The sequence below is a fragment of the Microchirus variegatus genome (assembly GCF_963457635.1).
Source record: "Microchirus variegatus genome assembly, chromosome: 10".
Classification (NCBI taxonomy): Eukaryota; Metazoa; Chordata; class Actinopteri; order Pleuronectiformes; family Soleidae; genus Microchirus; species Microchirus variegatus.
This window is the reverse complement of record NC_139811.1, coordinates 18893474-18906214: the sequence shown is the minus strand read 5'-3', so window position 1 is coordinate 18906214 and position 12741 is coordinate 18893474.

Sequence of the window (12741 nt, the reverse complement as noted above, 5' to 3'; positions counted from 1 at the left end):
ACAAAAAGATCTTAAGACAATGCAGTAACAACAACTATTTCAGATCTATAAAACAAATGAGGCAACAATGCTTGGTCTGCCTCATTTACAACTCCATAAATAAAGGTGTGTATGTTGATTAAATCGTCCTTTACAACCTATTTGTGAGTTTGGGACTTGTCTTACTCCAATAAGTAAATCAAAATGATTTATCCTCAAGTGTACAAGTGGAGATTTGACAGTGTTTCAGATTCATATTGTCCATCTTAAATCTATCCTGTCAGACAAGGATCAGCTGTCATTTCTGGTAAGCCTCAGCTGTGCTTAGTCTCAGCTGTGCTTTAATCTACAAGTAAATTTGCAGATATTAAAATCTCACTGTCAAATCTTGAGTGAATTTACATGCATGCTGAGGAGTAAGCTCATAAAATTAAGCTCACATTACCACGATCCATCTTTATATTGAATGACAAACACTGGATGAGGATTATCAATTAATCCTTGAAACATTGTGCATACCGAGCAGAGTTGCAGAGTGTCATTTGCTGACCTACTACAGAGCTTGGGGGAGTTGACATCACACAATCACGCCATGCAACAGTCGGAATCAAAACAATGCCATTTTGCTGGCTGCATTCATAAAAAGGGAAGATGGTAGATAGCTGTTGAGCCACAGGACGCCAAAACAGTCAGGGAAAAGTGAAAAGGTGGGCATTGTACCAGATCTCCAAAGATCACTAGCATAAAATACAACACAGTAATGGAAACCCACATGCAACAGATTCTGCTGACCACGCTTACTACCTTGAATATCTTGTGAATCCTAGATGACTTTATTGTGTTTTTTTAGGTATTCTCCAGAACAAGCATGATTATACTAATAATAATAATGTCTGCTCCAGCCAGGCTTTTAGCTAGGAATTTTTTAGAGGGTGTCCCCCTGATTTATTGTTGTTCCAAACTGATCTTGGACAGACTCTAAGCGGATATAAACAGGCATGTGCTGGCATGTGTCATCACAACATTGTTCCGATTGTTTCAGTGAGTCTTTCAGCCTCAGACAGCAAGAACAATATAACCGTAATAATGACGTATTTGACAGTGTAACTTGGGGTTCAATCGGCACCCGAAAAAAAAAGGGTGTCTTTAGGGTGTCCTGCCTAAAAGAAGGGCATCTAATTTCTTCCCAGGCGTCCCCAGGACCGGGGTCGGTCGCCCTGCTGGTTAAAAGCCTGGCTCCAGCTGTTTTCCATACACATGAAAAGCATCATGGGGTGAGTTTTATTCGGTCTGTCAATTTCTGCGACTTATTGCAATTTAGTTTAAGTACGCAGTGAACTCTGATGGCTTGAAATGAGCACTGGCAGCATTGATTCATTCTTTTCCTGCCACCTTGGTGGTGAAAAGAAACTCTACTGGATTTAAAAAGCACTTATACCTGTTTGTCCACTACCTCCAAAATGTTTTCTTTTGAAACAGACAGAATTTGAACAGAATGTCTTTGACAACAGTGACTGGACTGGCTGAACAAGGGACAACTGTTTGCACTGGCCACCAATGTAGACTCAAGGTAAACCACAAGCAACTCACTGCCAGGCAGCCTTCAATGTCTTTTCTTTTCTCCTTCACACACAACTGCTATGTATTAAAGTGGTGACAGTGAACAATACACAGTCTTGGAACACAGACTAAGTGTGTATCTGTAAATGTATAGTATATACTTCTCTTGTGATGATTCCCCAACCATTTGCTCTGCGAAAGCCACTCAGAGTTTCAGCTTGTTCTTCTTCCACACCATGATTTATTTCATGTACTGTTATTCTAACACCAAACTGACTGTTTTATCAAACACACATGTATGATATTCATACAGTTCAACATTTATGAGACAAATCTGTTGGTTCAGATGAACATCGCCATTGACTGATTCAGCTATGACTCTGTGGTATGTCATACTAATCTCTCTCCAAGTGTCTGAATCTCACTTGTTAATATCTAAAATTAGCAATTAACAGAGACGTTCTAATGACTTTCAAACAGCTCCTGAAAAATAATCTATTCTAGGTAATGTAATGTTCCTCTGCAACACTTAATCACAATTTGTTTATTAATTAAATAAAAAGCATACGCGCAAACACACCATAGCTATTGAAGGTGATGATAAGCCCATCATATGCACGTGAACGATACCAATAGATTTGTATGAAATTGACAAGATTGTCCCAAAAATCCTTGAGTAAAGCCATATGGCAGGGACTTCAGGCAACCGGGCCTGCTGTGAAGTAGACTGACAGAGAAGAGCGACGGAAAACCTTCTGGAATTCATTACAGCTATTGCTCAAAAACCGCAACAGAAAATAACTTCATTATTAAAGGAAATAACAAAACACACTCTACACACACACACCAAAACCTTTAACTTGCAAAATGAAAGGGAAACATCAAATACAAAGAACCACCCACTAGTGTCTCCCTCAGGATCCGACTTTCTGCTGGGAGGAGGGAAAAAAATGGGAGGTACAGTGCTGAGACACCACCACCAGGTGGACAAAGGGTGGAGCTGCGTGATTTGGCTGATGCAGAAAAGGCTGCGATCACAGCGGCAATCGTGGAGTGTTTAGAGGGTCACCTTGTGCAACAGTCGGCAGAGAGTGAAATAGAGAGGCACAGAGACACGCTGCAGAGTTTGGAGGGACAAACTACAAAGACTAAAAACAGCTCAGGCGAAGTGACAGAATGTTGCAGCTTTGAGCGTATGCATGACGCATTTCTGAACGTAAATCAAACGCCCACATGCTAGCTCATTTTTCCACAGTTTAGACTTTTTTGACAACCCGACCCCCACTCACAATCCACCACAACCCTCTTACCTTCAGATCTGGCAAGAAATCTGACAGAGGGTTAATGGAGCCTGTTCATTATAAGGTCAGATTCCATTAAAAGGCAGACAGCAGCTCAAATGAAAGCAAACAGGAGCACGTGCAAATGCATCTAAGGGATCAGCAAGACTGATCAAGTGAAGTAGCTGACTGAAAAAATATACTGGACAGATGGAGGTATACTTCCAGACAAATAAGAACTTACATTGGAATAATTTGAAAGAAGTGTTTCCAACTTTCTCTTATGAGAGATTCAAGAATTTTGGCAGCAGACATGCAGGTGGTCTTGAGAAGGAAACGAAAACACAGAGATACCACTGACATTATTGGCCAGCAAATCTTAATTATATGAGAAGCTGTCGCAGGTAAAACTGGCAGGCAAATCTGATAGAAGAAAAGGCAAAATGTCTCTCAGCATTGCGACGCATGTGCGAACAAGAATGGATAGAGCATGTATGAAAACATGGCTGCTCCTAAGTAGTGTCTGTCCATCTTGCCCATGGCAATTCTGAAAGCCATGACACTCAGAGAGAGAGAAAAGGAGGGTGAAAACAAGGATAAGAGAATGCCAGGACAAGTGGACACGCATGCATGACAGGGTTGAGCACAAAACTCAGCGACGGGTTGAAGAGACACTGGAGCGTGTCGGATTCAGGGCCACAGGAGGTATGATGGATTAAGAGGCGCTGGCAGACAGAGGCCTGAACTGTGGAGCTAACCCCAGTGAAACGACATCACCATCCATTTCCATATCACTGATGGTATGTTTCTCTCAATTTGCTCTGTCTGATTATTTCTTCCACTTAAAATAATCACTTAAAGTAAACGTGTTCTCACATGTTTGCTACAAAACCGGGTGATCATGCCAATGCCAATGTTCCTTACTGATTTAATCTGATCAAGATTACTACTTTAAACAGTCTAAAATGTTATATAATACAACAAAATATGTGTCTCTCAGTCAAATAGCTTATAGTCAAAATTATTATTGCAAATATCATAGCATTACTAACTGAAAAGTGAATAACTGAAATATGTCAAAATGGTTAACACTTATCTCTGCAAAGTGTCTTTCATTACAAACAAAAATACATTCACAGCGATAGTTTCTGTCTGTGAATCCTATTACACATGCAAATGAGTCTATTTGCATACTCCCACTATTATTTTGCACACTCAGCTAAAAACATCAGACACTTATTCAATAAAAAAGCCTAGAAAAAAGAAACTGTACTGCTGCTGTACTTGTTTCACGCCAGTAACAGTTTTGCGTGTGGTTTACACACAACCACTGGAAGAAAGGCTCTGTTTGTAGGCAAATATGTATATTTTCAACTATTGCCTAAAATCAACTTAAACCCAATTTTTAACCGCAAAACAAAGTCTTACCCTGAACAAATCTTTATGAGACTCTCCAAACAATTTGGTTTTGAAACAGATATTTTCATCACAGCCATGAAAAGACCACTAAATGGCAACTGGTCGTAACGTAACCCACCAAAACTCTTTTTTGCGATGTTATAGTTTTGCAACTGGAAGTGTGTCTGTCTCTCCTCCGTCACTTATGCCCTCACACTGAAGGCTAAAGGCCCCTTTAGCACTGCCACACCCCTCAGTATGAGTCAGTGAAAGGTTGAGGTTGGCTTTTTGGCGGCAAGTTTGAGGTCCGACCATTTTTCCTTCACCTTGATATAGAGAATGGCAATCATGCATATGTCACAAATATCACAGATACATTCAATATTCAAACGTTAGCTGGACTCCTCTTGTCAACACCATCACTAATGATTGTTGCTGTGATTTCTCTCCACACTGTTGCCTTCTGACTTCCTGTGATCCCACTTTTCAAGCTGCCAGACAGAATCACCTTGTTCTTTTGAAATCCCAACATTAAAATGCTTCTTTCAGCTTCTGAAGCCTATATTCATGGTCATAGTCTGCATCTCGGTGAATATATAGGAGCGTGTATAGTCCTGGTATTACAATCATTATCAGCCACCCCATTTATCAACACCTGTTCTGGCATATGTCAGGATTGGGTGAGGTATGCGAGTTTCATAAATCGCGTGTGAGACCTGGCACTCTCCGTACCTGAATCTACACCAACTTTTACACAATTTTAATAAATGAAGGCCATTGTGTGATCAGTTTCCCTAAACTTTCCCTGAACAAAGACGATAGACAACACTGTTGTGCAACACAATATTTGTATTGGATGTGCTCTCTCACATTTTTTTATGATCCCTCCCTGTTTATTTTCTGCCCTGCAGAGGCTCTCTGCATGAAGTTACATTCTCATGTAATGAGCCGAGCTTGAAGCAAAATGGAGGAGTGAATGGCGGGAGAGGGATTTGTTTTGTTACCACACTCAGTGCAATGATGCAATTTATAATTAAAATGCAAATAGAAAGACAGGGAGTCTCCCTTCACCTTGTTTTCTCTTTACGACATTCTCAGGGGAGGACCATCTCAGCTGAGAATCTATATATCTGTGCCACTAAATCAATTTTTATATGAAGCACTGAAATCAATTTGAGATCCAGGCTATACAAAATTTTAAATGCAAACCACTATTTGACTGAAAGAAAATTGGCATGGACAGAAACTTCCAGCCTGTGGCTATAAAAGATTTTCTACACTGCTATGATGATGTGTGAGGGTTTTTTAGGAGCTCACAACCCTAAACTGAAGGCTAAAAGCAATTATTTCTAAAACAAGAAAACACAGACCTGTCTGACGCAGACGCCATTGGCCCTGTCTCTGTTCTGACTATAGCTTATCACAATAGGTGGCTCACACGTCCCCTAAGCTTCGATCTCGACAAACAACAAAGACAAATGCCATGGAATTAATCGTTTGGGGAGTTTTATTCCAAAAGTGTTTCTGACAGAGAAAACAGCATTGAAGTGGAGAGGAGACCCTCTTTTGGTGGTTGTCCTTCAGTGTGACTTTGTCATGTAACACATTTCCAGCTCAATTATCTCCATCCAGTGGATTTCAAACACATTTAGCAAGGACCAGAGAGCTTGTAATTAGCAGGAGCCCTGGATCATAGGGGGACCAAAAACAAAGCCTGTCTTTAGCTCTATCTTTATCCCCATCACTTGTTTAATCTCTTGTGATCCATCCCTTTATACAGAGACTGTTGGACATCATATATGCGCTCAGTCAATACCTTTGTATGCCTAGAGGTTAAGCTTTAATAGACTATAGCAGGATGCAGAAAGAGGGACCTGATCCATAAGAATAGGGTTAGAAAGTAAGTTAATGTGGCTGTGGGTTATGAATAATGATACTAAATAAAACAAATGTAATTAAATATTAAATATTACTTGTAATACTAGTAATGAACATTTGAAATTGTTTCTCGCGCCCAAACAGTGTACATTATAGTATGTGTGAACACATTTAGCAATGTGACACAGTTCAAAAAGAGACACCAAGCTTATTATTATTGTAGAACTGTGGGTACCATGAATAGGAACACATCATTGATTAGGGAGACAATCTTTGCAATTCAAAAGTTTGATGAACCAACAACTACAGAGATTTATGTAGAATATATCTGTTCTTATGAACATGTTCTGTGATATTTTCCTGTGAGATCAGACTGTGTTTGTGATGACATTTAATATAAAAGCATAACATTTTCCCCCCCCCTTAAAAAAATCGATTCAGTGTTCAAAGTATGTCATGACATTATTAGAATTCCACACATAAAGGTTAAATTTGGTCACCAACCACTTCGCCATGTTGTGTTCCATTTTAATTACAGTTTGAAATCATGTCAGCTTGCTTTGGCACAGAATTGTTGCCTTCGGCCACAGTTGCACTGGATACGTGAGCAGGGCGTCAACATCGTGGAACGCGTTGCTTTTCATTTAGGCACACGTTTAACTGATACAAGCAGCCACACTGCCCGTGTCAAACCACCCACAAGTCGCGTGGGTTTCACAGCTAAACAACAATCACCTCTTTGAAGGCAGTTTCAACACCTGCATATACAATATCTGCCATGTGTGTCCCAAACACAATACAACCTGTACCTATTTTAAGTTAAAAGTTTTTTCAGTTCGGCCAACAGATGCGCAGCTTCACAATGAAGGAGCATACGAGTATTTAAAAGCATATATATTTATGATAATTGTCAAAGGTCAAAAACCCTAACCCCTAACCCTTCTGTGTCAAAACAGAGCAGCATATACAACAAAGGGTGTGTGAACAACAAAGCTGCATGAGATGCAGCAGAAGCTGTCACACACTGCACATGCATCCAGTGTGGCTCCAGCATTAGGTGAGTCTGCTTTCTGTCTATCCCCAGGTAGAGGAAGTATTGTCAATAGGTAAATATGGTAATGATTTCAGTGAGTTTTTTCAACCTTATATTCCATTTTCTCCTCACCCTATGCTCTCTGCGCTCCAACAATAATAATGAAGCCAGTGAATTTATGAGATGTCATCTTAAACAGAGGAACAGTGAGTCATGGAGACAAAGACAAAACAGGGGGGAGGGGGCAAACTCGGCATGGACCCATTCCATTACAAAATCTCTATACACATCATCACATATAGGAAACATACACTGACAGCAAGATGTACAAGAACATCAATTTAGCTGTTTTCTCCTCAGGCAAGCTCACATTTGATACCATTCAGCAGTAACCACTATGGCAGGGAGCCACTGTGCAGGGTCATTGTAAACAATAGTCCTGGGTCATTCGCTCAAGAAAAATAACAGTGTTGGATATTTATGTTCAAGTCACAATGTTTACTCCCAGGAGACAAGGGAGAAAATTGGATGATGTTACTGTGGAGCAACAAAGGCCACACAGGAAGGTCAATGGATGGATGGTCAGCCAAACGTCAGATAGTCAACGTTGGATTCTTTTATGATAACAATCCATCCTGAACCTAAAATCATTGTTAGTGTAGCCATCACAATACAGCGCCAACAAAGTGGTAAATGTACTGTTTCGTTGACCTTGATTTTTTTTTTCATCTGTAATGTTTGTAAGACAAATTATGTTGTCTGATAAGAGTATAAGACGAGTAAGATATTACATTTGTGTAAGATTATTTTCATATTGATGTTTGAAATGCTACAGCATAGAAAATGCAATTAGTCGTGTGCAATTATCTGCTCTCCTAAGGTGAATAAATCGGCTCTTCATAAAATGACTCAACTCAAGAATATAACAAAAAAATGAATCATCATAGACTCATAAATGCAATGCATTATGTTATCTGTCTACTGATGTAAGGTCCATGTTATTATGACCCACAGAAAGAAACTATGCACTAAGAAATAATGTCTAAGCAGTGTAACAACAATTGTACTTTTATTTTGGTATTTATCTCATAATTTGTCAACCAAAGAAACTATTTTTCACATGGTTTTTAATTTCTGTTGAGCCTGCAGACCCAACATTTTAAATATATACACTTTGGAAACACAGACAAACACAGTTCTACAGACCATTGAGGAAATCTGGAGACAGGAAGACAATTTGCACTCAGTGCTCTCTGTCTTATTCCTTTGCCGTTGCTCTTTTCAGTAGAAGGAAAGGAGAGGAAAGGTAGATGCGCTAATAAGTTCAGTTCTATCCATCGGTTGCACTTGGTACGACAAGGGTTACTCCTTTGTGTGCCCCGACGTCACTCTGCTTCCCAATTACCACATTTACACACATATACACTCTTACATCCACATTCATTTATATTCAGGGAGAATGTTAAATGTTCTCCATTAAATTCATAAAAGATGGATTGTCTTTTAAAACAAAGAGTGATCTCCTCACCTTTCATACGTTGTTCTCTATACATTAAGAAGTACATACATTATACAGTGAGGACTGGAAATGAGCAATCTCACTCTGCAAAGTGAGACTTGATAATAAAGAGAGAAAATTGCCAGTAAGCCTAAGCAGAGAATAAAACATTGCTCATCAGGTGAGGGGGGGCGGGGGACAGTGAGAACTAGAAAAGCACTCGGAGAGCACATACCTCCACCAAGGCAGCTCAGCCCCTCACCACTGCCTTTGGACTTTAAAAATCTACTCTTAGAATTGATATTTCGGCAACATATATAATGAATATTTTAGCCAAATCATTTAGGGGGCGTCTGGGTCAGACAGCGAGTGTTGTAAACAGTGATAGTGTCTACGGATCACGCCCAAAATGTAATCAATTGTTCCTGGTCCCATTGCAGACATTTCCTGAAAATTTCATCCAAATCCATCTGTGACTATTCGAGTTATGTTGCTAACTAACAGACAGTCAGAAAGACAAACTAAACAAAAAAAAAAACTCTCTGAAAACAATAAACTCTCCGAAAACAATAAACTCTTTTCAGAGAATCATCAGCAAATGTTAACTCACCCAACTTGAGATTAGAACTGAAAGTTCTACAAGGATTATCAAAGATTCATCAGACCTACATACATACATTCAGGGTTTGTCCAAACACACATTTGCTAGATCAATGACTTGAAAAAAAGGTCACTATCTCCGTCATTGTTGTCGTCATTCTGCTCTTGTGTTTGGAGATTGTTTGGTTAGTTCACACAATAACTTCCTGTGGATGAAGACATTTCCTGAAACGATGCCGTGTTTCAAAAAGACAATTTCTGTGTTGATAGGGCCTTTGTCTCCTTTGTGTGAGTGTGGTGAAACATGCAATAAACCAATAAAAGTTACATTTCAATAGGTTTGGTGGCAGAAATACTTCAGTAGTAATACCTACACCCATGTGCACACTGTTAGGAGGAAACTAATTTGCACACATTAAAAGTAAAAGTATATTCTGTTTTGGGAAATATAGTAACTTATATGTCACTCTGGCTTCAATGACACTATTCCACATTTGTCATGTGTTAAATGTGCAATTTTGGGAGATACTGTGCATGGCATTATACACATTTTTCAGTTTCAATATTTACATAATTTTCTTGTGACATTTTCAACATTCCATCCCAGAAGAACCCTAGTGTAGATAGTGGTGGGCGTCAAGTGCTGCAGTCGTACATTTTTGTTTGGCTGCTGCGAACTAAATGCCAAACCGATATCCTTGCAGAAATGAAGTGGGAAAGACTGCAAAGTTAGCACCCCAAGCTGACGACTATGAATATGCCGTATTTATCAGCCACCAATATGATTTGAGATCAGTCCATTTCCTGCACACAGAGGCTCACAGAAAAGCCAGCTTGTACAAATCAAACTCAAACTCCCACAACACTATTAAGATAACACCCACAAAATAACTGCTGGTGTTAGTAAAGGTGATGAAACCGTGTCTGCCATCCTCCAAATCCAAGCCTTCGTAATTCATGTTAAGGTTACATGTGTTCCCCTCAATATTCTTTGCAGTGCAGAGCCTTTTGGAGGGTCATCAGATGGTGCCTCTTGCTGTAGTCGGCTCTGAAAGCCGGAAATGCCAAGCAGATAAAAATGCTAGACTACAGCAAACACACACACACTGACATTTCACATTGCCACAGTAAATCTGGGACTGTAACCAACAGTTACGCTCTGAATCCAAGCCTTCCTAATTCATTGCCCTTCCTTTGAGCACTCCTGCCACATCAAACTTTCAGCCCTGAAACTCAGTGTCTCTGCAAATGTTGCCATTTGATGTTATTGTTATTAACTTTCCCACACGTCTTGTCATTTTTCTGAATATTTTTGACTAATCAGTCACATCAGGCTCCCTTTAGGGGACATTATCACTCTAATGAAGTCATTTGCGTCAAAGAGGCATATTTCAATCTCTGAATGGCCAATGAAAAGCACTAGAATGACATTCAGTGCTGCAGCAGATGTCAAGATGATGGCGACAAGAGGCAGTGATGGACAAAGAGACAGAGGCAGATCAACAGAGAAAGAAATATGAGATGAGGGGAAAAAACAACAGTGGTGAGCCAGATAGCATTCATTTTAGACCATGTTGCAAACATAAATTCACCATTAATACATTAGGATGAAAAGACTTTATCCTGTGTTACAGGAGTCATATGATGAGAAAGGGGAGAGAAAGGCTGGAAGACAAACAAGCACAAAAGGAGCGGGTGATAGGACCTGCCTTTTTTTACATTGATATATCCCAAAACAAAAACAACAAGGTTTTTCTCACTGAATAATATGACCAAGAAGAAAAGAATGAGGACTTCTGAGTACTTTTGAATTAGTGCTGGCAGTATGAAGAAACATTTATAGCACTTATATTATCATTTATACAAATCTTATATCACTTATATTTTTCAAAATGTGAGATAGGTGCAGGTCTGTGTGTGTGCTCCTGTTGAGTGAGTGGTCGAGCAAAAGTCAGGGAGCGGTGGAGTTGTGTGTGTGTCGGTTAACGTAACTACATACGATATTGGTGCTCGAACACGTTTTCTGCTATGGTGGTGTAATAAAGCTGTCATTAGCCCTTGCTACCAGTTAATTCAACTAAGCCCTTAGCATGTGTGGCGCAACAGTGAAAAGGGTCCCCATTCGTGTTTCGTTAAATACCAGTTTTCAGCATGAACCTGTATACCGCCCAGCACTACTTTAAGTTTAGAAAACAAAATGAACTTAGCTGAACTTAGGGACTTAGTTTTAAAAGCAGTAACTATATGTTAATCATGAGTTTGGTGAAACATATAATAAATCAAAGTGCCATTCTTATAAGCTTTAAAATCTATATACTAGTTTTAATTAATTGCCCGAGAGAGCACTTCTTTCAACTAAGCGTTTTAAAGACCCATGCAGCCATGTTCACTCTGTTCAGGAGAATTCATTTGTTAATTGAACAACTTAAGTGCTGGACAGGACAATCGAAATTGGGAAAACAAGGCAAAGAAGTTAGACGGTGACCAAGATGACTCTAACTCCAGTGTTTGTGGGAAAAAAACAACAACTTACATTTAGGCCTTATATCGTATGACAGAATCAGAGATGACAGCAGTGAAAAAGAAGCAATGATGTTGAGCAATTAGAAACAAAGAGAGGTAAATAAGTGAAGAATTACACTTGCTGGGGACCAAACAAGAATGAAACTATTCAGTCCAATGATTCATTTATATTAACCTCGCTGTACTAGGTCAGATCACAGGTTTGTAATCACCCATGAATACCAATATATTGCAATATTGCAATATCTTTTTAAAACTTGCTGGGAAAATCTAATCCACATAAACTGCCTGTGTATTTCTAAAAACTGAGCATGATAAATGTGGAGAGAATTCCCTGCTCTGATACTGAACAATAAAAGTCAGCATCTCACAAAAACCCTCTCTTGGATGCTTGTGCTGTATAAAAAAAAGAACATTTAATTTTCTGCAAATGAGTTGAAATAATTTGTGCTCATCTATTGTAAGTTAACAGCGACGTTGAAGTAATTTTGCACTTATTAATGAATGAGGACAGACCCTAAAACAGCTGTATTTTAATGAATGTTTTAATCTTTACCAAGCATAAAGTGCAAAATAAGTATGTTGTTGGCAGTGGTGGTCATTTTTTAGAGTTAAAAACTGAAATTTCACTCATACTTTTAGTACTTTTAATTGTACACGATTTGAAGTCAAAATTGTTATGGGGTAAAAATAAAACATTGCATGATGAATTGAACACGGTTAATAATGAAAAAAGCAACAAATGATAAATAAAAGAAGATGCTGATGATTTGATGCACCACCACCTGACCATGGTAAGTTTTTCGAATTAATGACACCTGCCATGTTGAATGACCAGAAGGTTCTTGCTGCATGGGTCTGGCTGAATGCTATACACTAAAATACAATACTGATGGTGGATACTTCAACTGTGATTTAACATTCACTTTGACTGACAGTAAGGTGTGCACCACCTTGCTGCTATTATAATGAGCTCATTCATCTCAGTGTCA